This window comes from Pteronotus mesoamericanus, unplaced genomic scaffold (genome assembly GCF_021234165.1).
Source record: "Pteronotus mesoamericanus isolate MK-2021 breed Mesoamerican mustached bat unplaced genomic scaffold, CSHL_Meso_final contig_98, whole genome shotgun sequence".
Lineage (NCBI taxonomy): Eukaryota > Metazoa > Chordata > Mammalia > Chiroptera > Mormoopidae > Pteronotus > Pteronotus mesoamericanus.
The window spans coordinates 8386660-8412334 of NW_026555295.1; the positions used below are offsets into that span (position 1 = coordinate 8386660).

General features: G+C 40.8%; 1 long non-coding RNA gene and 1 pseudogene across 1 annotated transcript; one reads left to right on the forward strand and one right to left on the reverse strand.

The window, feature by feature from the left end:
- Positions 1 to 28: 28 nt before the first annotated feature.
- Positions 29 to 14179, forward strand: LOC129081355 (uncharacterized). Its single transcript, XR_008530302.1, has 4 exons — positions 29 to 445; positions 1364 to 1438; positions 2141 to 2324; positions 12869 to 14179. It is a non-coding gene; the product is annotated as an uncharacterized LOC129081355 (long non-coding RNA).
- A 5128-nt stretch (positions 14180 to 19307) lies between these two features.
- LOC129081379 (phosphatidylinositol N-acetylglucosaminyltransferase subunit P-like) lies at positions 19308 to 22964 on the reverse strand (annotated as a pseudogene).
- Between the last annotated feature and the right edge of the window lie 2711 nt (positions 22965 to 25675).

Consider the following 25675-nt stretch of genomic DNA (forward strand, 5'->3'; position numbering starts at 1 on the left):
AAAGCGGGACTTGACCAATGCTCTTTGCCTACGCACTTCTTAGGTACTCAAATGATGCCCTAGAGCCCAAGGCCTAGGGCGGTGCCCTGTTTGCCACTGCCACCCTGTCCAGGTTTTTAAGCCGCCTAGGACATGGTGAGGGGGGAGTAGTTTTCCTTGCGGTGTCCTGCAGAAAATTTCCTTGAGGTTCCACGGGTGCCTCGGGAAACTGGAAACGCAAGATTCCAGATGCTGGACCTCCAAGCCGTGCGGTGGTCCAAGGGGCAGGGCGTAACCTGGGTGCAACCTAAATGGCTGAACTCTGACACACACAGCCACCGGCTCCCCGGGGCTGGTTGGGGGCTTGGCGCCAACGACACCCACGGGCCAGAACTCTGGGGACCACAGCAGACGCACCCTCCCAGCCCAGCGCCCCCGCGAGCTCGCCAGAGCACTGCATTCTCCGGTGAGTAGGAGCCGGTGTTGACAGAACGCTGGGAGCCCCAAGTAAGCCCGGAGCGACCGCAAGGAGAGGTCCCAGCTTTGAAAGGCCCCGCTCCGCCGGCTTGAAAGCTTATCAGCTTTTTCCAGAGCGCGCCTGAAAGCGGGCCTCCCTTCTTCCATCCCTGCCTGTGGTCCTTATCTCTCCGGGAAGAAAGCAGAGTTCCCCTTTTAGATAATCAGACTGAGGAATTAAGGACACTTCACCCTCAACTCTGCATTTCTGAGAGGCGGAATTAACCCAAAGGAGAGGCATTGTTACTGTAGGAATTCCATGCACCTATGAGCTCAGCCCACTAAATCATAAACTCAGCGCCAAAGAAGCGCACTTGCTACTGGATGCACTGAGCCTAGGGAGCGCATTAGAAACAGAAACTCTCAGATCTAGAAAACTTTATTCTGCTGTCAGACCTTTTTTGTGTTTATCACATGATTCTCCTAAGAGTACGACATAATGCCCAAGAAACAAGCTAGATTTTTGTATATTAATAGAAAAACATCTGGAAGGATGCACACTGTTGACCGCTGTTACCTGGAGGGTAGGATAGAAGTGCAGGAGGAGGGGAGATGAATTTTATACCCTTACTGACTTTAAATTTTGTATTTTTGCAGTTATATTAACTTGCATAATTTAGAAAGCTAATAAAACATTTTAAAGGTTTTATTTATTTTTAGAGAGAGGGGAAGGGAGGGAGAGAAACATCTATGTACTACAGATACTTCAATTGGTTGCCTCTCAGCTAATAAAACATTTTAGAGAAATATAGGAATTAGAAAACCTTTAAGAAATCTACAGAAAAGTATAAATTAATACACAAATGCCTATGTCTTTCATTTTTGTGTCAAAATAATCCTGAGTCCATGTTCTTTGGTTTAAATAAAGATATCTTCAGGCTGTTGTTCTTTAATCACTGTGACTGGACAACACAAATATCTGAAGATTTTTTCTGTGCCTCAGGTTGGTATATTGTTTCTATGCATGTGTCTTCCCTTAAATGCACTGCCAATAGCCACAGATATACTTTCAGGAACTGTCAGCCAAGGAGATTTCGGTCAAGAAACTGCTACAATGTCAGCTGGCAGCCAACAGAGAAATTAGCTTGTGTCCTTTGTAGCTCCTAAAAGCTGCCCAGGCCCTGAAATTTAAAAAAATAAAGGCATTCTATCCATTGTGCTATTAATTAAAGTAGCTGTGAGTGTATCTGTAACAGTTACACTGTCTTTGGGGACTAAATTCCACACCCACTTGGCTGTAGTCTCTACTCTTGGATTGGGGCCTGGCTCCATCATCATTAGTTAAACATCTATTATTCATATATTTAACAAATACAAGGGGGACCGCCCCCAAAAAAACCAGAATTATCTTCTGAAAGGTGGGCCCACTGTAGTACAGGCTTCCCCCAGCAGGTAAGTGTTCTAGGAATCCACCTGTATCAGTGTACCAGATGGTGTTATTATGAGAGGCTGCATTTGGCTTCAGTGAATTTATTTTGAAGGCTTTCAACGCATTTGCCCATTTCATGCTGGGTAATACATGAGCACACCTGCCCACAAGGGCGCTGAGAGTTCAGTTTTTGACCAAAAAACTGCCCGACCCCTATGCCCTACTCTCCCCATTCATCCAGTCTCACCCCAAGCAACTTTTTTTGTTTGTTTCCAGGATGAAAAAAGTCCTCAAAGGGAAATGTTTTGCCGAAGTGGAAGAGGTGAAACAAAAATAGCAGAAGCACTAAAAGGCATCAAAGTCACCAAATTCAAAAACTTTTGAGCAGTGGAAAAAAACACCTTAGTAGGTATATTGCATCAAATGGACAGTACTTTGAAGGTGACTCCAGTTTAAACATGTAAGAATAAATACACAATTTTTATTAGTAAATTCTGAGTTTTGGGGGGGCACAACCGCCCTCCTCGTATGTCTGACCACCTACTAGGTGCACAGCACAAGGCCAGACACCGGAATGGTGAACATGGCAAACATACTTCATTCTTGAAGCTCACCATCTAGCTGGAGAGAGAAGGACTTAAACAAATGCACTATCAATTTTATAATTACAGTGGTGATATGGGCCAAAGGGAGTATAAGGTCACATTTGTCTCGGAGTCCAAGAGGAGGTTACATTTGAGTTGAGCCCTGAAGAGTGAGCAGGATTTATTCAAGCAAAAAGGAGAGTGGAATAGAGTTCCTGGCTATTTCAGGTTACAAAGGGGAATGTGGTGGAGAAGGAAGGTGGAGAGATAGGCAGAGGCTAGATCATGCAGGGCCCAGTATACCACTTTCAGTGAGATCACTCTGATTGCAACGTGAAGAAGGAGTAGGAGAGAGGGAAGAAGAGGGTAGAGGGACAGATAGGAGTTTGTTGCTGTAAGTGAAAGGGATTGTTTAAGGAGTAGAGTAAATGGAGAGACGTGAACACAAACAAGAGTTGGTGACTACTTAGGGAGGAATCAAGGCAAACTCCTAGGTTTCTGCTTCTTCAACCATATGGACGGTGGTACAGTTTTCTGAATTGGGGAATCCTCAGGGTCAGGGGTTGAGAAAACCTTCCCGAAGTTCATATTTGGTCAAGGTTTGAAGTGCCTGTGAGGTATCCACGTGAAGATGTTCACTAGGTAGTTAGTTGTAGGGTCTGGTACTCTGAGTAGAGGCTGGAGCTGGAGTAGCTGGTATAGAGGTGGTCTCCTGGGAGAGTATAGGGTTCAGTCAGAAGGAGGCCTCAGACTGAGCCTCAGGGAACCTTTATCTAAAAGCTGGACAGAGGTAAACTATCTGGCAGAAGGGGTGGAGGAGCAGCCAGAGAGTCAGGAAGAAAACTAGGAGCTTGGAAAGGTATGGTCACAGAGCTCAGGGAAAGAATGTGTTATAAGAAGGCAGCAGTAGTCAACAACATTCAAAATGGCTGAGACCAAAGAAAAATGGATTGAATGGCCTTGGTGTCATTGGGACTTTTACAGAACAGTAACGGTGGAGTGAGGTGGTGGAGGGCGTTAAGGAGAGAGTGGGTGGTGAAGAAATGAAGAAAGGCACTGAGTACAGGCAACTCCTAAAACATTTGATGATGAAGGATCAGAAAGAGAAATAGCTGGGGAGAGATATTATGTCAGCAGTGGGTTTATTTTAGTTTATATATTAATTTTTTTTTAGGATGGAAAAGCTTGAGTGTGTTTAAATGCAGATGAGGAGGGTCCTATAGAAAGGAGAAAGAGAAAGGTACAGTAGTAAGAGGTCAACGGACAATAAAGCTTCCTGTGACCATGGGAGGGAATGGAACCAGAGTATGGGTGGAAAGACTAAAGTCATGCAGGAGATCGCCTCCTCTATTCTAACAGGAGGGAGGAGGTTGGAGGAGGTCTAAGCCAGACAGGTTTGGTGTGGAATGCTGAATCCTTTCACCTGATAATTTCCCCTTATTCTGTGACATACAAGAGGCTGGGGGTGGGGCAAGGAGAAATGAGAGACTTGAAGAGAGTGGAGGCTTGACACATTGCAGCAGATGGGAGAGTTGAGATGATCAGAGAACATGCCAGATGGCAAGGCAGCATGGCAACCCACTTGATTGGTGATTTGAACTTGTAAGGTACCCATTTGCCCTGCTATGTGATTTCCTTCAGCAGAGTTTAGCTGTCTCCTCTGGTGCAGGCTCAGGTGAGGGAATTGCTAGGGCAGAGGAGCAAATTGGATACCTCGGCAAAAGTGAGGTTGACATGATGTATGATCCGAGAGAAAGGGCTGAAGTTGGTGGGTTGGATGGGTCAGTGGGTCAAGGCTCCATCGTGTAGAAAGGAGAGGGAGTCGGGTTAGAGATCTGAATGCTTACATGAGTGGTTCAGTCCTGTAAATAAAGGTTAATTTCCATCTTTGTCATTTACTTCAAGAAAAAAAAAATTAGTGATTCAGGAGATAGACAAGTTTAGGGCCATAGCAAAGCCAGGATGTGATGGGGAAAGGCAGAGGAGAAAGTCATGAGGAATATGAGATCAAGGGATTCAGAGGCAGTACCAGATGCGTCATCTTTGTGGAAGTGCAGCTATCCAGGATGCGGGCAGGAATTGCGGTATTATTGTGTGAAGGCTGTGGAGCTGTGAGATAAAGTCATAAGAGCATAAGCGGGAGAGTGACCAGGAAGTGAGAAGATGGGAACCATCAGCAAGAGGAGAGGGAAGATGGCTAGGTCGCAGCCTCTTCAAAGGAACAGGGTGTCGCAAGAGGTAGAAGAGAAATGATCGGGGAAAGAGGACTTGAGGCCCAGGGGGACGCAGAGGTGAAAGAGTGAGCAGCTTCATCTCCTACTGCTGCAGGAAAGGCAGAGGAGGTGGGAATTTCATTCTGAGCAGATCTTAAGGATGGATGGACAGATGAATGCATTGATGGACCACTCTTCGATTCTGTTTGCCTGTTGAAGTCTGCAGTCGTAGAGGCCAGAGATAAGATTTGGATGGGAGGGGTGAAAGGAGAGGGGGAGATCAGGTGCTAGACAGAGCAGAGCATTGTGGTATGACAGCAGGATAGAGGATCTGTTCGGGAATAACAGCGGAAATAGAAATGAGTGGCACAGCTGTTTTTGTCCCAGTTGTCTCTGTGAAGCTTGACCCAGTAGCTCTGCAAACCAGGGCCACACCCCCCTCAAATCTTTCTTCTCCCCAAGATTTCCATCAGGGAAAGGCATGTGGAAACTTCCCCATCTACCCTCCTCTTCTCCACTGAGAACTTTGTTGTCCAAATGAGCCCCTATGGGATCCTGGTGGTCAATCAGGAATCCGAGGCTTATTCTACCTCTACTACACTCACCTTCTCTCTTCCTCAGACAGGTTGTTGACCTCTCCTATCTCAGTTTCATTGTCTGTAAGATGAGGATGCTAAAACACACCACCTCTCCGGGCAGCTATAAGGAGAAGGAGAGATAAGTGAAAGCACTTCCTAAACTGTAAAGTGCTATAGGAATGGGAGTGACTTCTCTGCTTCAGAACCCCACCACATAACGCCCACATCTCTCCCAGAAGCCTTCCCAAAAAGCCTCTGAGTCCCTGCCTCAGAGGAAGCTGTAATCTTGCCCCAGAGACAGGACAAACACACCAAAAACAATTAGAGAGGAATGCACAGCTGTGTCTGATTAAGTGCTAAATTGTAAGGTGCAGAAAATAAGGGCTCTGAGATCAGAAAAGGGAACAATTAGCCAGAGTTGGGAAAGTCTGGGAGGCTTCCTGGAGCTGATGGAGTGGAAGGTACCCAGACTTCTCACTTATCCTAAGGATAATATTTGCAAATATGCCCATTCCTTTGTGGCTGCAGAGACTCGATCTGACAGTCTGCCATAGGTCTAGAAAACATTTTTAGGTCACAAACTTCTCTCTTGGCACCCCTGCTTCCCAGCCTGTGGTCAGTCCTAAAACCCTGTCATCTCTCAGTCCCCTCCCCGGTGGTTGGGCAGCCTGAACTACACAATGTATATGCTATCTACATGCTATGCCTGGGCCTGTCATGTTTTGGTCTTTGTCTCCCATTTTCCTGATGAAGAAACAGGCTGATCTTCTGCAAGTTTTCTGTGCCTTCATTGGTGCCAGCACATACCTGGTATTTTTACCCAGCCGAGCTGCAGGCTTTTGAGCAAGCAGTCCTGGATACTCTTCCTGCTGTTTGCCTCGCTGTACCTGGCCAGCCTAAGGCACCTAGCTGCATGTCCACAGAGCCAAAGCCCTGAGTCAGCTCTCACACCTGCCTCCTTTGCTTTTGACTGCCCCTGCCTCATTGTCCAGGAGCACCCACCAACCTACCATTCAGATACAGGCCCCAGGGGGCTGCCACATTAGGGCCCAAGACCTGCAAGCACCCAGAGCTGTTTTCCACCTCCTTGGTTAAGTTGGAGCCAACTGCTGCAGGCCTTTGTCCTCAGTGGCTAGCCCCATGGCTTGGCTGGTGCCTCAGCCCTGTACCTCCCTCTTCCCTTCACCACAGGCCTGGAAATGCTCCCAGCAAACCAGTGGGCCAAGTGCACACGGGTACAAATCAGCAGCACAAATCCCCAAATTTTATATATGCTATAGACTTCGGTTGCTCCAGAAGAATAGCAGCGTTTTCATTTGTCAGTCCCAGGTAGACCATGAAAACTTAAAAAAAAAAAAAAAAAAAAATCCAGCCACCTCTGTCAATGGTTAAAATATTCATTACTAACAGAAAGGTGGAACCCTGTCACTGGAAATCTTAGGGTTCCAGTCCAAATCCCTTGGAACTTGCAAATAAGAAAATGAAGGCTCCAAAAGTAGCCTTCTGGAGGCCAAACATCTGATACTAGACATAATGTGAATGTTGAACAATTGAGTTACAGGTTAAAAACTAACTGGCTCCTAAAGCAAACACATTCCCTCAAGATTATTTTGACTTTGCAATAGCAGAAAAACTTAACACCTTATTATCAGACAATGGTACTAGAAAACAATATCGTGATTCTGAGATTTCCTGCATATCCCACAGAGTCCTGATGCACGAAGAATTCAGAATCCCCAGGTCACTAATGTCCAGCTTGTATATGGCATTGTGGTATAAGGTCAGCAATTTGAAGGGAACAGTCATCTCTGTTAGGATCATTATATTGTTTAATCAAACGTTCATTAAGGAGAAATGCAAAATCATACTCATTATCAAACTACAAAATTACATTCAAGGGGAGAAGCCCATAATTGTAGCATCAAGCATGAGACAAAGCCATTAATATGATTATCAGGGCATAAGCCTATTAGAGAACCTAATGCCTCTTTGCTAGCATCATCCTTTGTAAAGCTTCTCTGGGTCTGGAAACCATCTCAGTTGTAAACACAACTGTTACGAAACAGTGATTTCTAAGGGTCATAACAAAGATCTGCTGGCCTTTTCCAAAGGTCAAAGCTGTCCAGCTAAGGAGAACAAAATATTTCTATAAGATGACGATTTATCTGCCAACTCTAGTTGGCTGTTATTGAGAAAGGGAGTACCTCTAGCTCCAAGTCCTCTAGCCCTGCAGCAATCCAGTCATGGTTATAACTGAGAGGCCTAAGAGTCATCTGGAGATATGCATGAGCCATCTCAGATGGACACAGAGGCCTAGGTCTGGGCTCCTGCTGGTGAAAAGTCATGGTATGGAAATCCACAAACCCAGGCTCAAATCCCACTCTGGGAATAAGCCCCGTATGCCCTCATAGGTATAGTAACACCCATCTCAAAGAGTTCCCAGGAAGTAGAAATGAGGTCATTTATGGCCAGGTGCCTGTAGACACTTAATAAATGTTTGTTTCTCCCTTGGCCATGGCAGTGAGACCAAGTCCTCACCAAGGTGAAATACAGGTGGTATCTTGGCATAGAATTCTGAGGATTTGTCCTGGGAATCCATAGAAGGAATTGCTGTTCTATCCTCATTCCAGAGAGTTCAGACATCATCATCATCACTTTGTAGAATGGAAAGATCAGTTGGCTGTCCCTAGGAAGAGCCACTTGCTTGGTCTTTAGGACTCAGTGACTTAGGACACTCACTTGGCAAGTTGTGTCACAGCAAAACCATCACCAGGAGGGGAAGGGCCTCTTCATTTAAGCATGACAGAGAAATCAGAGAGCAATGGTCCACATGATAGTTTTAAAAGGGAAGCAAGATACATGTAATAACATGGATAAATCTCAAAACATGTTGAGTCAAATGTCATACACAAAAAAATACACATGAAGTTCAAGAACAGATAAAAATTAGTCTATGGGTATAGAAGTCAGAATACTAGTTGCTTTGAGGATAAGGAGCTTTCTGAGATGAGAGAAATGTTCCATCTGTTGACTAGAATGATAGTTACATGAGAGTACACCATTGTCAAAACTTACCACACTGTGCACTTTGAATTTGTGCATTTCATTGTTTATGAATTAGACCTCAACTAGCAAAAAAAAAAAAAAAAAAAAAAGGAAGCAACAGTTTTTACATGGAGGGGAATACTGAATACTGGCAAATGGAAGAAAGAAGTAGGTTCCACACCATCAGTTCCACTACCATGCCAGGCAATTTCTTCTGCGCCAAACTCTGGGGTAGCTATGAACTGACATTTCAAAATAAACTACAGGTAGAGGAGAATACATTTTTCTAAAAATAAATACTTTATTCTGGGCCAAACATTAGGTTCAAGCCCTTGTTTCTCTACAATTTGAAAGCCTTTTCATCACCATTTCTTTTCTAAAACCATCCCAGAAAATTGTTTTCCAGAGTTAGCATCCTTTAGGAGTTACTCTCCCTCCTCCACTGCCAGCTGCATGTACATGTTATTGCATAACACTAACTGTATAAACTTCATGCCCCTAATGCCACAGAAAAAGGAAGCAGAGTTGAATTTATCAGTCAAAGTCAAATTCATGATTATCAAAAGTTAGGAAAAAAAGAGAATTTGGGCACCAGAAAACTTTCAAGAGAGAATCCTGACAATCAAACATAAATACAGACCCCCCAAGGGTGGGGAAATGGAATGGGCAGTTGGAACTGGAACAAAAAATCAGTGATCGTAGACCTAATTCCATCATTAAGTACTTGTGTGACAAATTCCTTCTGCTTGTTATCGCAGATGACAAAAAGGTCATAGGTGAGGCGGACTCTGCTTCAGTTTGATTCCTCTGCTGTTCTTTCTGCTCCATCTCCATCTCTACCTCTGTCCCTTTTTACAGCTATTTCAGGAATCCCATTCAGAGCTAACATTGACAGAAAAAGAATTTCTTTCCCTTGCCTCTTTTTATGATAGGAAATCTTTCCTATGGTTTCCTACCAGATTTCCCTTACCATCTCATTGGCCACATGACCCTTCCTAAGCCAATCCCTGGCTAAATGAATGAGGCCACCTGAGTAGCTTAGGCCAATTATGGTGTACTCCTGAGTCTTCAAGTGAAGGAGGTATGGACCCCCAGTCAGTCAATCTAGTACCAATCAGGATAAAGGGAGTGTTGCAGGTAGGGTTTCCCCAACCCTGAGACAGAGGTTTTTATGTAGGGATTTTACTGGGGAGTACTCTCAACATCAACGCATGGAGGAAGTGAAGTAAGCAGGAATGTATAGAGAAGTTGAACTAGTTGAACTACAATACAGCCAAAACAAAGGCCTTAGCTGATCTTTCAGGCAGCCCTGGTGCTAGGATAGCTCAGAGTTGTCCTAAATCAGTGTGAGAGCTGAGCCTTTTTACTCTTGATCCACCAGACACTGGATGAGGGTTGCCCTTTGGAAAGAAGCCATAACCATTGGCAAAGTGGCTGTTTTCAGCAGAGGAAAAACCTCAGAGGAACTCTCAGCTGACAGTTGCTGCTGTTAACACTCCCAGAATATTGGGAAATGAGAGCTTCAATCTTGGAGGGGTAATCTGGGTGGCATCCACTATAGGGGAGCCATCCCTAGCTCAACCCAGGTCTCCTAGATACCAACTTGGAGTCGACATTTATGTCCTGAGAAACCATGTCAGCCTTTACCAGAACCACTTCTGGAACCCAATTATCTTACTACCCATCTACTTCCTTAGGAAGAAGTGATAGGAGAGCTTCCAAGTGTCAGCTACTATCCTGGCTTTTAAGAGTTAAACAGCTGGGAGATGGCTATGTGGACTGAGTTTGGGTGGGACCCAAGCCCTCAGACTTAAGAGGCATGATGCCCACAAGAATGAAAATCCACAGGATTAGTCTCAAACAAGCTGGGAGCCTGCTAAACCCTGGCATCTGCTGAACTTCCCAAATTACACACATTAAGCTGTTCAGTTCCACATTTTCATAGTGTGCTTCCTGCCAAGCTTCCTAGCACAGTCTACACAATAGGAAATCAAATGAGCAGTTAGAGCAATTATGGATATGGCAGGTCAAACAAATAAGCCCTTATTTAGGACTTAAACAGACATAGTCAACAAGGGTCTAATCCACAACTGAGATTTGGACAAAGAAAGGCTTTATAAAACAAAAGGTTGGGGGGGGGTAGTGGGTAGAGATATTTGCATGAATTTTTTTCTCTGTCTCGCTGAAAATACTAAAATAACATTTTATCCAGCCTTTGCATGATGCTTCCCTGTCTCTCCACCCCAGCCCCTTGAACATTCTCTAGCTCTGTTATTCATCTTGTAGGCTCAACTCATAGGAAGTGTTATGCTAGAGTATGAAAGTAGTCATCATTGAAAAGAGTTAGGGAATTAATTTGTTCATTGTTATATACCTAGTTAAATACCCAAGAATTAAAGCCATACACATGTATGTTTGTGTATATACTCAGGAAGTACAGAGACTATGTGTTGCAGAAACCTCAATCATTTCAGCTAAGTAAGAAATTCTAGGTAGAACCCTGGCTGGTGTGACTCAGTGGGTAGAGTGCTGGCCTGCAAACTAAAGAGTTGCCATTTTGGTTCCCAGTCAGGGCACATGCCTGGGTTGCAGACCAGGTCCCCAGTAGGGGGAGGGGGCTCAAGAGGCAACCACATATTAATGTTTCTCTCCCTCTCTTTCTCCTTTCCTTCCCCTCTCTCTAAAAATAAATAAATACAAACATTTCTTTAAAAAAAGAAATTCTAGGTAGAGTGAGGTGCTGGATTCTGATATTGCCACTATTGTAATGAGGAGTCAGATGTGGTAGAACTTTATATATATATGAATATATATTAATAAGAATATATATATTCTAAAAAGAAAAACTGTTCACGAAAGTTTGGTTACTCCTCATTCTATAAGGAGAGACCTCAAGTCTGGTCATGAACACTCATCATTCTGTGGCAAGAGAAATGCAGAACAGTTTCCTTTTCTTTATCTTTCTTCCCTCTCTGGACTGACAAAAGCATAGTCTTCTCTGCAATTTTGAAGTCCACAAAACTCTGAAAAATGCAAGTTTTCTCATAAGGTGGCACTAAAACTAACCTGGAGCAAAATCTGAGTGGAACCTATGAGAGGGTAGTTATAGTTTTTATGTATCCCATGTTTCACTACAAATACACTAATGTGATCACAGGTCCTGCTCCAGACATATATCTGAATAAAGATATAGCTTTTGAGGAATTATCAGCATATAGATGGTAACTGAAGTCATAAGAATGGTTGGAATGGTCCAGGGAATGAAGAGATAGAGAGGAGAAGAGGGCCTAGGACAGAGCCCCTGAGGACCAAATTTAATGAATGGATTCAAGGGAGGGTCCAGCAAAAGGAAGCCAGGAAGAAGTGAGAGAGAAAGGGGAAAAACATGACGTGGACATGCAGCAACTCAGAGAAGAGAATGTTTCAGCAGGGAGGGGTGGTTTTCCGTGTCAGCTGCACGGAGGTCAGCACTGGACCAGAGGCAATTTGGATTTGCAGCCTCAGAAGTCTTGTCTCCTGGAAGGCTGAGAACATGTCTTAAACCTTTTTACCTTTTTAACAGTGCTGAGCTGTGCTTTGTTCATTGTGGGTGCCCAATAAAGACTTGTCCATTAATTGAATATGTCAGTTAAATCCATACAGCAGAGAGGCAAACCTGCTTTTGTGAGGCCTCGTATTAGGTGAAAGACTGGGAAGACAACAGAAAGAGCAGAGAGAAGAACATAAAAAAATGACCAAGAAGTGAGACACATTCGCTCACTGGCATGAACAGTTGTAACGGAGAACATTTCATTCCTTATTACAGGGAAAAATGGTAGGGCTGGGTAATGAGAACACAGTAAAATTTGTAGGCCTTTGAAGTGGAAATGGTAAGAACCATGGTGGAGAGAGAAACTAGATTAATCAAATAAACGTTTTATTCTTAAACTATGGCTCAGGGCAGTTTATAGAACCTTAGAAATAATCAAGCAACTAATATTTCACAAATGATAAAATAAACACACAGAGAGGCTGCCTCTCTCATAAGGTAACAGCTAGTTACTGGCAAAGCCAGGACTCAAAATGTTTATAATGGAATAGCAGTCCAATGCTATTTCCTGTCTGTCCCTCTACACTTTTATCAGTAAAATCTGGTTAAAATGAACATCCAGATAGCTGTGATCACCTTCATGAAATCACAGGCACTGGGGCCAAAGCTCTTTCAATGGGGAACAGGTACCACGATGGAATCAAGGGTCAGAGATAGGGCGTTTTACTCATCCACCTCCTCTTAAAAACCCCTGGGAGGGAAGAGTCAAGCATGGCTTCAGAAATTCACTCTGGAAAATCAGTTTTTAAATGTATTAGGGGTGGAAAGAGTGTATTCTCTTTTCCAAATGGTGTTTATGATTTTTATAATCAGAAAACATACATTTTAAATATGTTTTTTAATGAAGGAGTAGGCAGATGGGAAGAGTTAAAGTGAATCAGGCTTTTTCCAGCGTGGCTTAGAATCAGGCTGTGCCAGATGAAAACGAGGCAGGGCTCAAGGGAAACCAATTTCACTTTCCCTTCCCTCTTGTTCTCTTTTGGTTTGGTTTGTAGGTTGCTGGTTTGGTTTAAAGGTGAACATCTGTGCAAGGCAGCAACTTGAATAGGGAAGACAACGGATACATTTTTCTTGACTTGGTGAGATGGCAGATGAGTTAAAGGAAGAAAAGAGAGAGAAAATGGACACGGGAGAATGTGACTTTGGGGGAACCATTTTCCCCAGAAAGGGGACGTTTTAACCTCTACAGCTTGGAACAGAGCATTCCAAAACAGCTGGAAAGTCCTTGATAACTTCTATAGATGAAGTAAATTAAAACCTTCTCCTGCCCCATGGGTCAAATCCTGCTGTTCATGAATAATCTTCAGGTTGCTGTCCAGCTGTCTCCAGATGAATGAGTCTCCCAAAGACTTGACAATTTGGCCTGAGAAGATGCGCCACGCTGAAAGTTCCAGTTGTCCCTGTAAGGGACTGGGTTTTTTGTTTTTTGTTTTGTTTTGGGGGTTTTTTTGTTGGTTTTTTTTTGCCTCAAAGATTCTAGGCCAGAAGTGTAGAAGAGCCCAAGAATGTTTCTGCTAGCAGCTTTTACTATAATTCATACCCCCACTTTTTAGTCAAAGAAATTCTATCCCTCAGGTCCACCCAGGAAGAAAACATCTTAGGATACACAGCACAGAGTCCTATGCTTCACATCAGAAAAGCCATCTTCACTCTGGGAAGAATCTATGGTGTCTCTCCACAATGTCAATAAGCTCATATCACTGATACGCAATAAGAGGGGTACCATAGCAGGAAGGCAGTGCCTTACTTGCTCTCTTGTTACTGTGAGAGGTTTCTTAGTTCAAGGAACTGAGCCTACTGCTGGGAGGCATTTCAGGGAAAAGGGAGCCATTGTCCCCAACAGGATGCACATTTTAAGAGCATGTCTCTTCATCAGCCTAACATAGGCTGGCTTCTCTGCTTGTGGATCAACAAAGTCCTTCTCAACAAATGTCAAATGTCTTTGTGTTTTAAAATATCCCCAAGAACAAATATTACTGAGGTAGATAATTATAACGTAGGCATTATTTTACCCAGCCTAATTCAATAAATATCAACTGAGTGGCTGACTTGAAAGAAACGATGCCACATTCTACTGGAAAACTAATGCAAGACCCTGGTCCCTGACCTCTAGGAGCTTATCATCTAGTAGTCAGGGACCCAAGGCATGTCAGCTATGGGCTCTGTCACACCAAATGTTTCCTATAGAGGGGAACCTATTGCTCCCTGCTCTGAGAGAAAGCACCAAGCTCTTCCATGTCCAGGAATGGCCACTGATTGGTCCAAGACCAGGGGACTAGCCCAAGGGTCACCCCTACCTCCATAGGTGAGGGGGTGCTCCATACCCCAGGAGGCTGACCTATAGTTACTACATTTAAGAGTTTCCTTATCCTCTGACTTGTAGTGGAGTTCAGCCAAGTGGGGAAACCTAGCCAGAGATAAGAAGGAAGTGGGCAAGTGATATTGGGATATTCACACCTCCACTGAAGGCTACATTCTTGTAATGTGGCCCTCTCTCTGTCACCCCTCTTCTGCTTACACCTCACTTCTTTAGGCCTAGACCTAGTAATGACTCCCAACCCAATGTTACCAGCCCAAGCTAACACCAACCTGTTGTGGTTTCCCCTCCAACCTTTGTAAATAATCCTTTTAATAAACACTCCTCAAAGCACCCAGTGTGAATGTATCATCTGTTCCCTGCTGAGCCCTTGCTTGATAGAGGTTTACAAAACTCAAATGTGCAGTCTTTGCTGGTTTTTCCTCTCTGTATTCTGCTCAACTCTATCAGCAAACACTCATTGCTTCACAGAGACAAGATGACCAAGAGGACATTTTCTCAAACTAGACTAGTGTGAGGTGAGGGTGGTGGGGTGGCAGAAGAAGAGCAAGGAAGTGTCCTGCCTCGATGCCAATAAATTCACTGCATGAATGCTAAGTGAGAAAGACAATCTGGTAGCTACCTTCCCCAGGATAAAATCTGGATCCAACCTTCTGTTGGGCAGGAAAATTTCCGTCTCAGATAAAATTCATTTCTTTGGCTAAAAATGCTATAAGTTACACAACCACAAAATAATCATTGGAAAGGGTCTCTTGGTGAGAAGGCCATTGCTCTGCTCCAACCACACAGTTAATTTACCCAAATTAATGCCGCTGAAGCAGAGTGGGAGTAGAATCTTATTTCCTATGTTATTTTTGCCTTTTAAATATTGATAAGCTCTCAAAAAGCAAAGGTTAGTGAGCCTATCAAGCTATGCTCTTCTTTCAGCCTTTAGAATGAGGTTAGGGAGAGTGGGTAGGCTGTAGGCAGTAGGGCTATTTTTATTTTTGTGACTATTTACCATCTCTGAACACACTAATGGGGAAAATTACATTGTAAATTTTCTAAAAAGGAGACTAAAAGGGTCTCGAATGATCCAAAGCTATCTCTCACCTCTAAGAAAAATATCCTCCTTCAGCTCTTTGGTGCATATTGTCTACTTGGGATCTGGCTTTTAAAACAAGTTTCCCAATGGGCAGATTCAACAGCAGTCTAAGATAGAAGTGCCTTATTTCCTATCTAAGATTCAAATGGGAAAACAGGATCTTACTCTGGCCAGTGTGACTCAGTTGGGCGTCGTCCTGCAAAGAAAGCAAAAGGTTGCAGTTTCGATTCCTGGTCAAGGTCAAATGCCTGGGTTATGGGTTCAGTCCCTGGTCCAGGCCTGTATAACAGGCAACCGATCAATGTTCCTCTCTCACATTGATGTTTTTCTCCCTCCCTTTCTCTCTCTCTCTCACTTAAAAAAAAAAAAAAAAAGCCGGATCTCAATTTATTTGTTTTCTTTTCCCCTCCTGTTCCCTTTTCCCCTCATCCCTTTAAGAAAAGGATATACTGGTTTATTTAGTCCTCAGTCTTTTGGCAACAGGCATTAAAAAGAAAGAATCATGTGGTAATTATTAATTTTGCATGGGATCAACTCTGGCTTCAGCTTTCATTTGAAATGCAGTTACATGAAAAACAGATTGCGTTAATTTCATCCCCTCTGGGGTTGCTTGGCAACAAGGCCTTGTTCCAGATGATTTCCTCTCCTTGGCCCAGAGTGATCTCTTTGGGGTGTCACTCATGCTAAAGCAATCATCAAACTGTTGCTATCGCTTCTGAATGTGTCCCTATGGTCCTGATAGCACAGGGGATTGGTGGCTTTGCTCCAGTCATACTGTCTGGGGTCTTTATAACCCCTGAGCTTGCCAGCACATAAAACTATGCATGGGGAATTTGGGATTCAAACAATCAAGTTTAGACAAAAAAGAGAGAGAGCATAAGCAATTCCTGAGGAAATACTGAAAAGCAGGAGGGCTGACATGGGATAAATACTGACGTCCCTTAAAAAAAAGCATAACTATGTTGTGTTTTGGAATTCTTTTTAAGCTATATCATTAAATGAATAATGCAAGGTCCAGAACAGAATGCATAGGATTCTAGCTTTTGAGTGGAGGCGGAAGGTGGGAGAAGAGGGGAAGGTATGAAAATATTTTATGTTTGCATAAAGAAAAATACAGATGGTCACCTGTGAGTGTTTGTGAGGAGTGAGAATGATGGACTAGAAAGGGTAGAGGTGAGACCAAGATTTTTCACCTGCATGTTATCTAGTTTAAAAAAAATTTTTTTAAATAAAAATTAAACAAGTGTTGGAAACCCAGAGGTAGTTTTTAATGTTTGGCAGTGTTGAGAAACTTGGGTAAAGATTATATAGGAATTCATTTGTAACTTTCTTTGATGAGTCTGAAATTATTTCAAAATTAAAGTTCAAAGAAATGTTTTCAATATTAGCAACCCCGACACATTTTTTAGGCATTCCTTCCTGTTTAACATCGTTCTTGCTGTCTGTAATGAAGGGAGTCAGTCTGCATATTTTGAATATTTTGAGGGACGTGGTAGGAGATGGGGGCATATCTGAGCATTTTAAGCTGCAGAGAAAAGCGTTCGGCTAGGACCATTAGCTTTAATCAGAGTGCAGTTTCATCCACATCCCAAATGGCTTTAGTAATGGTCCCTAAAGGTCTAAGGAGAAATAAGTGACAGCCTCCTGAGGGACTGGACTCACTGAGTATTGAACTCCCATAATGAAAGCATCACTCTTCAATTCATATAAGCCCTTAATTGTGCCTTCATGATTTTCCTGGACAATCTTTAGAGTTTTCTCTCATCTCTGCAGCAGACAACCATCTCTTCATTTTCTGAATGATTCTATTTTTATCTTTCTCCATGAAACTAAGCTCTTTGAGGGCAGGTGCAATAGCTGAGTCATAGACATACATAGCTTCCTAGCATAGCATAATACATACCTTCTTCTTAAGTTTTTATTTTGAAATAATTATAAATTTACTTGAAGTTGCAAAAAAATATACAGAGAAGTTATAAACACTTATATTTTTAAAGAAGAAAATTCTTAAATAAATAACCTCACTTTTTCCCTAACTAAAAGTAACTAGAAAAAGAAGAGCAAACTAAATCCAAAGCAAGTGGAAGGAATGAGGAGAGTGGGGAGATTAGAGAAGAAGTAAATGAAATAGAGAATAGAAAAACAATGTAGAAAACAGTAAAACCAAAAGTTGGTTCTTTGAAAAGATCAACAAAATTGACAAACATTTAGCTAGACAAAGATAAAAGGAGAGAAGACTCAAATTACTACCAACCTTACGAAAATGAAAAAAACTAAAACTGAAAACTGAACAACTGTATTCCAACAAATTAGATGACATAGATGAAATGAAAAATTTTCTGGGAAGACAAAAGCTACTGAAACTGAGTCAATAAGAAATAGAAAATCAAAACCACAACAAGATATCATTTCACACCCACTTGGACAGCTATAATTGAAAAGACACAATGAAGTGTTAATGAGGATGTGGTGGACTCAGAACTTTCATATGCTGATGCTGGGAATGTAAAATGGTAGAGCCTTGGAAAATTGTGTCAGCCCTTCAAAAAGTTAAACACAGAGTTAGGACATGACCCAAAAATTCCACTATTCAAGAAAATTGAAATGTGTGTTAAAAAAAAGCTGGTTCATAAATGTTCATTGCAGCATTATTCATAATAGGCAAAATATAGAACAGCCTAGATGTCCATCACTTAATGAATCAATAAACAAAAGGTGGCATATCTATAAAATGGAATATATTATTCAGCTATAGAAAAGAATGAAGTACTGGTACATGCTACAATACAGATGAATCTTGAAAACATGCCAGGTGAAAGATGCCTGACACAAAAGGACACATATTTTTATGATTACACTTATGTGAAATATCAAGAATAAGCAAATCAACAGAGAGAACAGTGATTTCTAAAGGACAGGGGAGGGGAAAATGGGGAGTGATTACTAATACATATAGGGTTTCTTTTGGGGTGATGGAAGTGCTCTGAGGTTAGTGGTGATTGTGGCATAACTGTGACTATACTAAAAACAACTGTATTTTATGCTTGCAGGGGTGTCCAACCTGTGGCCCATAGGCCAAATGCAGCTCAGGATGACGATGTATGTGGCCCAATGCAAAATTGTAAATTTACTTAAAACATTGTGAGATTTTTTTTGGTGATTATGTACCACAGTATGTTTAATGTGTGGCCCAAGACAACTCTTCTTCTTCCAGTGTGGCTCAGAGATGCCAAAAGGTGGCACAACCCTGCTTTAAGGGTGAATTTTAGGGGGTATGAATTATATGTCCATAAGAAAAAAGAATGCATATAATAGCAACACCTAAATGCCTTTTAAAATGTAATGAGAGATTCCATTTACTCTTTACTTATTTTCTCCAATGGTAACACCTTCCATAACTATGGTTTCATATCACAACCAGGAAAATGACATGAATGCAATCCATAAAGTTTATCCTAATTTCACCAGCTTTACATTCACCTGTGTGGGTGCGCATGCAGTTCTATGCAATTTTGTCACATGTGTGTATTCATGTAATCACCACTACAGTTAAGATACAGTACTGTTTCATCATTACACAGTTCCTTCCTGCTACCTGTTTGTACTCGTACCCTCCCTTTTCCCTTCATCCCTAAACCCTAGCCACCACTAATCTGTTCTCTATCTCTAGTTTATTTCAAAATTTTAATATAAATTGTTATTATTATATACAATGTTGTATAAATGTAACTTTCTGAGTTTGGCTTTTTTCACTTAGCATAATTCCCTTGAGATCCAGCCAAGCTGTATGTACCAATAATTCATCCCTTTTATTTATTTTTTGTAATGCAGTGTTTTTTTTATCATGTCCATTAATAACTAACATATTTAAGAACATTTACAATATAAATAGAACTGAACCTAAAGAAGTTCAACTTTTCTTCTTTTACAACTCAATACTAGGTATTTATAAGAGATAGTCAAAATAATTATGGTTAAAATTATTTCAAAAACATATACACAAATGCTTGGTGTCAGTATGTCTATATATAACTCAGATTTTGGTGTTAAATACTTTGGATGAAAGGAAGAACATTTGGTTTACTTCACTGATAGGAATCATAATGCTGGGATGATATTTCTCCTCTCTTGATATTTATTGCTCATGCTGTTGATTTTTAGCATAGTTCTCTGTGACTGTTATGAATGGAGTTGAGTAAAGTAGTACTCATCTTGTTAACTCTAAATAAGAGTACATAGCTGGTTATTGTAACCAATTACTATAGAAAAAAGGAGATATCCAGGTAATGCAACTGCCCAATATTTTTGGGACCAAAAGTTTAAACCTAAGGAGTTCAGTCAAGATTCAGAAACAAAAGCCTACAGGAAATATAGTGTGAAGTCAAATTAAGAGCTTAAGAACAAAACCATAAATTGCTCTTTCTGGCAATGATGATGGTGAATATCCCACAATTTTTCCAGTGGCTTTAGACAATCTCAGCACTGAGTCCTTTGCACAAGCAACATTTGAGTGGGGGTGAAGAGGGAAATGATGAGGGAAAAGCCAAGGCGCAATGGTGCTCCCACTCTGGGCACAAGTGGATGGGATCCTCTCTAAGGCTGTGGAGGGACCATGCCCAACACTTAACTATTTTAAAATACATTTTTATTTTTAGAATAGTTTTAGATTAACAGAATTATTGTGAAGCTAGTACAGAGAGTGTTCATATACACCAAATCTTGTTTCCCCATCATTAGCATTTCACATTAGTATGGTACGTTTGACACAATTAATGTACCGATTTAGATAACATTCTTATTAATTAAAATCCATACTTGAGATTTCCACATTTTCTCCTTGCTATCTCTTTTCTTTATCAGGATCCCATCCAGGATACCATATTATGTTTGTAGTTGTATCTCCTCAGGCTCCTCTTGACTGCACCTGTTTCTCAGACTTCCCTTGTTTTTTGATGACCCTTGAGAATTTTGACAAGTCCTGCTCTGATATTTTGTAGAATGTCTTTCCATTGATTTGTCTGATGTTTTCCTCATGGTTATATTAGGGTAATGTGTTTTGAGGAGGAAAACCAGAGATGTAAAGTCCCATCCTCCTCCCATCATAACAAGGGAATACACTATCAGTATGACTTGTCACTGCTGATGTCACTCTTGATCACCTGGCTGAGACAGTGTTTGTCAGATTTCTCTACTGTAAAATTACTCCTTTTTTTCCCGCTTTTTTCATACTGTGCTATTTGGAAGAAAGTCACCATGCACAGCCTACATTGAAGGAGTGGGGTATATGTTCCACCCTCTTACAAGCAAAATATCTACATCAATTATTTGCAGTTCTTCTGCATGGGAGATATATCTAAACTCCCCCAATTAATTAATTAATTAATTTATTTATGCAATCATTTATTTATGTCAATCTGGACTCATGAATATTTATTTATACTTAGTGTAACAATACAATACTACTTTATTCATTTTATTGCTCAAATTGTTCCAAGTTTGGCCATCAGGAGCTCTTTAATTTGGCTCCTATATCCCTTTGACATATGACCATCACTATGAGTTATTTAAAAAAAAATCTGGTGTTTTGTTGTGGGGGGCCGGGGGGCGAGGGTTAACTTCCTGGCACTAGAAAATGCTCTAGGCCCAAATTATATCTTCCCTGTCCTCTTCCTAGAATCAGCCTTTTCTCCATGAAGCCCTGATTCTTTTTATTGGAGAATGGTATTAGAAACCAAGAGCTGGGATCTAGGTGTATTTATCGCTACTGAGATCTCATTTCTTTTAGGTTCTCCAAGTTGACAGAGCAAATAAACATAGGTGTGTGTGTGTGTGTGTGTGTGTGTGTGTATATATATATATATATATATTCATCTTGTATCTAAAGTAAGTACTTGTACCTCTGTTAAGCTAAACATGAGTTTGTACTTATATTTCCAACTCTTACTGTTGAGTTCCAGAGGTATTTGTGAATATTTTTGTATATTTGGATAATTCTAGTCTCTCCCCCTTGCTTATCTGTGACTTCCCACTTCAACAACAACCTGGCTCCCATCACCCATCATTCATTTATTTAATTCTTCAATTCCAGTAAAGTACATGCATAGTGGTTTCAAAATTGCTAACCCATACTCCCATGGGAAAGTACTTAAATACAATTCTCTTTGCTTTTAATCTCACAGACTCCTCTCATTTCCAAAATCACTGAGGTCAATACCTTGTTTTCCTCCCTCCTTTAGTGAGGTTGTTTCATACATTTGGAATATATTTATAGTCTTTAATCACATTCTGTATTTCATTATGGGATTTCTAAACTCCTAAATGATGTTTTAAAATTTGCATACATCAAGATTTACTTTGTGATGCAAAGCTCCATGGGTTTTGAAAAAATACTAATGTCTTGTAGTCACTATATGGAATAATTTCACTGCCCTAAACAATTCCCTATGTTTTACTTTTCAATCCTCCTCCACCCTGACCCCTGGAAGCCACTGATCTGTTTACCATCTCTATAGTTTTTCCTTTTCCAGAATTTCATAATAATTGGATTCATACAGTATGTGGGTGTTCCCCCCCCTGCAAGACAGGCTTCTCTCACTTAGTAGTATGCATACATGATTCACCAATGTCTTGAACATCTTGTTTCTTTTTTATTGCTGTATAATATCCCACTGTTTAGTCATTCACTATTGAAGGATATGTTGGTTGTTTCCAGTTTTTCGCAGTTATGAATTCAACTGTTATGAGCATTCACATGCAGGTTTTTGTGTGGCCATAATTTCTGAAGCAGTTTGGGACACCAATTTTCAAATTAGGAGCATGATTAATAGATCATATGGTAAGACTATATGATCTATTTCTTTTCATCAATGTTTTCTAATTTTTTCCATGTAGGTTCTGCACATATTTTGTTAGCCTTATATCTAAGTATGTCACTTATTGGGTGCTATTGTAAATGGAATTGCTTTTTGAAATTTCAAATTCCAATAGTTCACTGTTGTTATATAGGAAAGCAATTGACTTTTGTATATTAACTTTGTTTCCTATGACTTTGTTATCCTCACTTATTAGCTCTAGGAGGTTTTTTTGTTGGTCCTTTGGGATTTTTATGTCATCTATGAAGAGTTCTATTTCTTCCTTTCTAATTTATACATGTTTTATTTCCTTTTCTTGTCTATGCACTAACTAGGAATTTCAGTATAATGTTCAATAGAAGTAGTGAAAGAGAACTTCCTTGCCTTGTTCTTAATTATAGAGGGAAAGCATTCAGCTTCTCACTGTTAAGCATGATGTTAGCTGTAGGTCTTTTGTCGGTGGTCTTTGTCAAATTGAGGAAGTTTTCTTCTATTCCCAGTTTGCTGAGTTTTATTCATGAATGACTGTTGAAATTTTAATTAACTGTAGATTTACATGTAGTTGTAAGAAAGAATACAGAGAGATCCATGTACTGTTTACCCAGTTCCCCCCAATGCTAATAGTTTGAAAAACAGTATTACAACCAGAATATTGACATTAATACAACCCACCAATCTTATTCAGATTTCTTTAGTTTAACTTGTATTCATTTATGTGTGTTCATACAATTTAATCACATGATTAGGTTTGTATATTCACCACCATAGTCAAGATACAGAATAGTTCCATAAGCACAAGGACTTTTCTTGTTGCCTTTTATAACCACACCAACCTCCATCCTGCCCCTTCTTCCTACATCCCTAATCTCTGGTATCCACTAATCTGTTCTCCATTTTTACAATTTGGTCATTTTAATATTACATAAATTGAAATGTATGGTGTGTACCTTTTTGGATGGGCTGGATTTTTTGGGACTCAGAATAACTTGAGTTCCATCCAAGTTGCTCTGTGTATCAATAGTTCATTCCTTTCCATTGCTGCATAGTATTCTATGATATAACACTACCAAAGTTTGTTTAACCATTCAGTCACCTGTTGAAGGACATCTAGATTATTTCTGCTTTTTGATTATTATGAATACAACTGCTGTAAACATTCATGTACAAGTCTTTGTGTGTGTGTGAGCATAGTGTTTTTATTTCTCAGAGATAAACACCCAAGGAGTTCAATCACTGGGTCATGTGATAAGTGAGTGTTTAGTTTTGTAAGAAACTGCCAAACTGTTGTCCAGAATGGCTTTACCAGTTTACATTCTCACCAGCAAGGTATGAGTGATTCAGTTTTCCTGCCTCCTTGCCAGCATTTCGTGTTATCACTAATTTTGTTTTAGCCCTTCTGCTAGATGTGTACATGATTTCTTCAGAGAGCCATAAACATCTTTGTGCCTAGTCCAAGTTAGGTCCTTTGAGTATGAAGGAGACCCAGCTCCTGCATGAAAGAGCATGGAGAGGCAAGACTAGAGCACAAGAGAAAGCCTATTCCTCCAAAGTTATCACTATAAACCCTATGGACAGTAATGATGGGTGTTTCTTTGATGAACACTGAGCCCCTAACAAGAACCTTGTTGTCAGGGAAATCTTTGTGGCACCAAAAGTGTAACAAAAAGAAAAAAAAAAAAAAAAAAAAAGGAACAACCAGGGGTTGGGAAAGGGGTAGGGAAGAAAATGATTATCTGGATCCAGCATAGGCTCAAAGTCAGCTGTTTGAAACTCCAGGTAAAGAAATGACATTTACTCTCTGGATCTCCAAAAAGGAATTCAGATTCTGCCTGTGTTTTGAAAAGAAATAGGACAAAGGTAAGAAAGCGCCCCCTGTGGCAAAATGGGACTGACTTTCAACCTGAGAAAGTACCCTATTGCTTTTTAGTGGGTTTTGTAAAAGTAGATTCCTAGATTATTATCCAAGTTTGCTTCTCTCATTCTCCTCAATTTCTATTGTATCCAGCCAGGGCATTAGGCCCTATTCAGGCCCCAAATGACAGTTGTAAATATAGATAAAAGCATGTTACTGTATAGTTCATTTGGATCTCAGTTACCTAAGGAGTAGGGGGCCTTGATGTATCAAAAATATTTGATTTTAAACAAAATAACTCTTTAGACAAAGGTCAGTTTTGTCTGGAATAACAGAACATTGTGCTCCAGAACTCATAGAGGCATAATGCTATCAGGGGATATTCGGTCCTTCCTGGCATTCTTTCTCCACCCTGCCCTTCTGACCTTCACCACAGGTACACCTATTGTCTACACTACGGTATTATTTTTCAAAAAAAGTACTTATTTATACTCCACCCTACTCCAAAACAAGCTTTGAAGAAATTTTTAAAAATCAAATATTTTCCTACATAAAACAGAACAACAAAAAGGAAAATAGAACCAAAACTAGTTAAAAGGAGCAGAAAAATAGGTGTAGCCAAATTAGTATTTATCATCCAAAATGATTATATTTCGCTTTCAAGAATGTTCTTAGCTTCTAATACTGAAATGCAACTACATTCTTTTACAAAGCCATCATTTGAATTTCCCATATGATGTCTTCAAAGTTTTATGTTCAATTTATACACATACAATTCAATTTTTACATATTTTCTATTTTACTATTTTATTCACTTCCTAAGCTGTTAGTGGCTTATCCGCTTAAATAAGCATCTTAAGAAAGATTTTCCAGTAGTCTAAGGCTCCAGCTGATGGCTATTAACCCTTCTAGAAAATTCAACAGTTGGCCACTCTCTTGCTCCCATGGACAAGCATTATTGATCTTGAAAACTTTTTGATGATAATGAGCAAAGATGTGATAAGGCCAGTTTCTCAGAGAGAAACATCAACTGCTGAATAAATATATATTGAAGTACTCCTATTAATACAATATATGCTATCTGAAGTTAGGGAACTCTTGTCCACTAATATGCCTTATGCAGTGCCTGGGATATAATACAGATTCAAATACTTAATGAAATTGTTGAGTCCCCTCTCTGAGCAGGGTACTTTCCTCAGACATCCTGGGAATATGCAGAAATAAAAGATTCAGGAGTTCGTGATTAGCACCTTACACATACACCCACCAAGACCCATCATAGTACATATAACTAATGGTGGATGCAAGCTTAACTTCCTATGCAAAGGTTTTTCAGAAGAGATAGATCCCCTTTGTGGTTCCCATCTTTGGAGATCACAGAACCCAGCACAAGTCCGGCATGTGAAACTGGGAGGGACCCATCTACAGAGAAGCCTTGGCTAATTGCATACAGAGATATCCTAGCAGCCCTGCCCTGTTGAGCTTCCAGCTCCTGGCAGAATCTTGAACAGACTGAATTGTGCGACTCTAATATAGGGGCCATTTTTCCCTCACACGCCCGACCCATATACAGCCCTCCCTTCACATGGCCATGTCTTGGTCTGTTTGGGCCTGGTAAACTCTGCTGGCCTCACCCTGATAACTCCCTGAGATCCTGCCCCACAAAAAAGGTCTACAGGCACCCGGTGAATGGCAGCT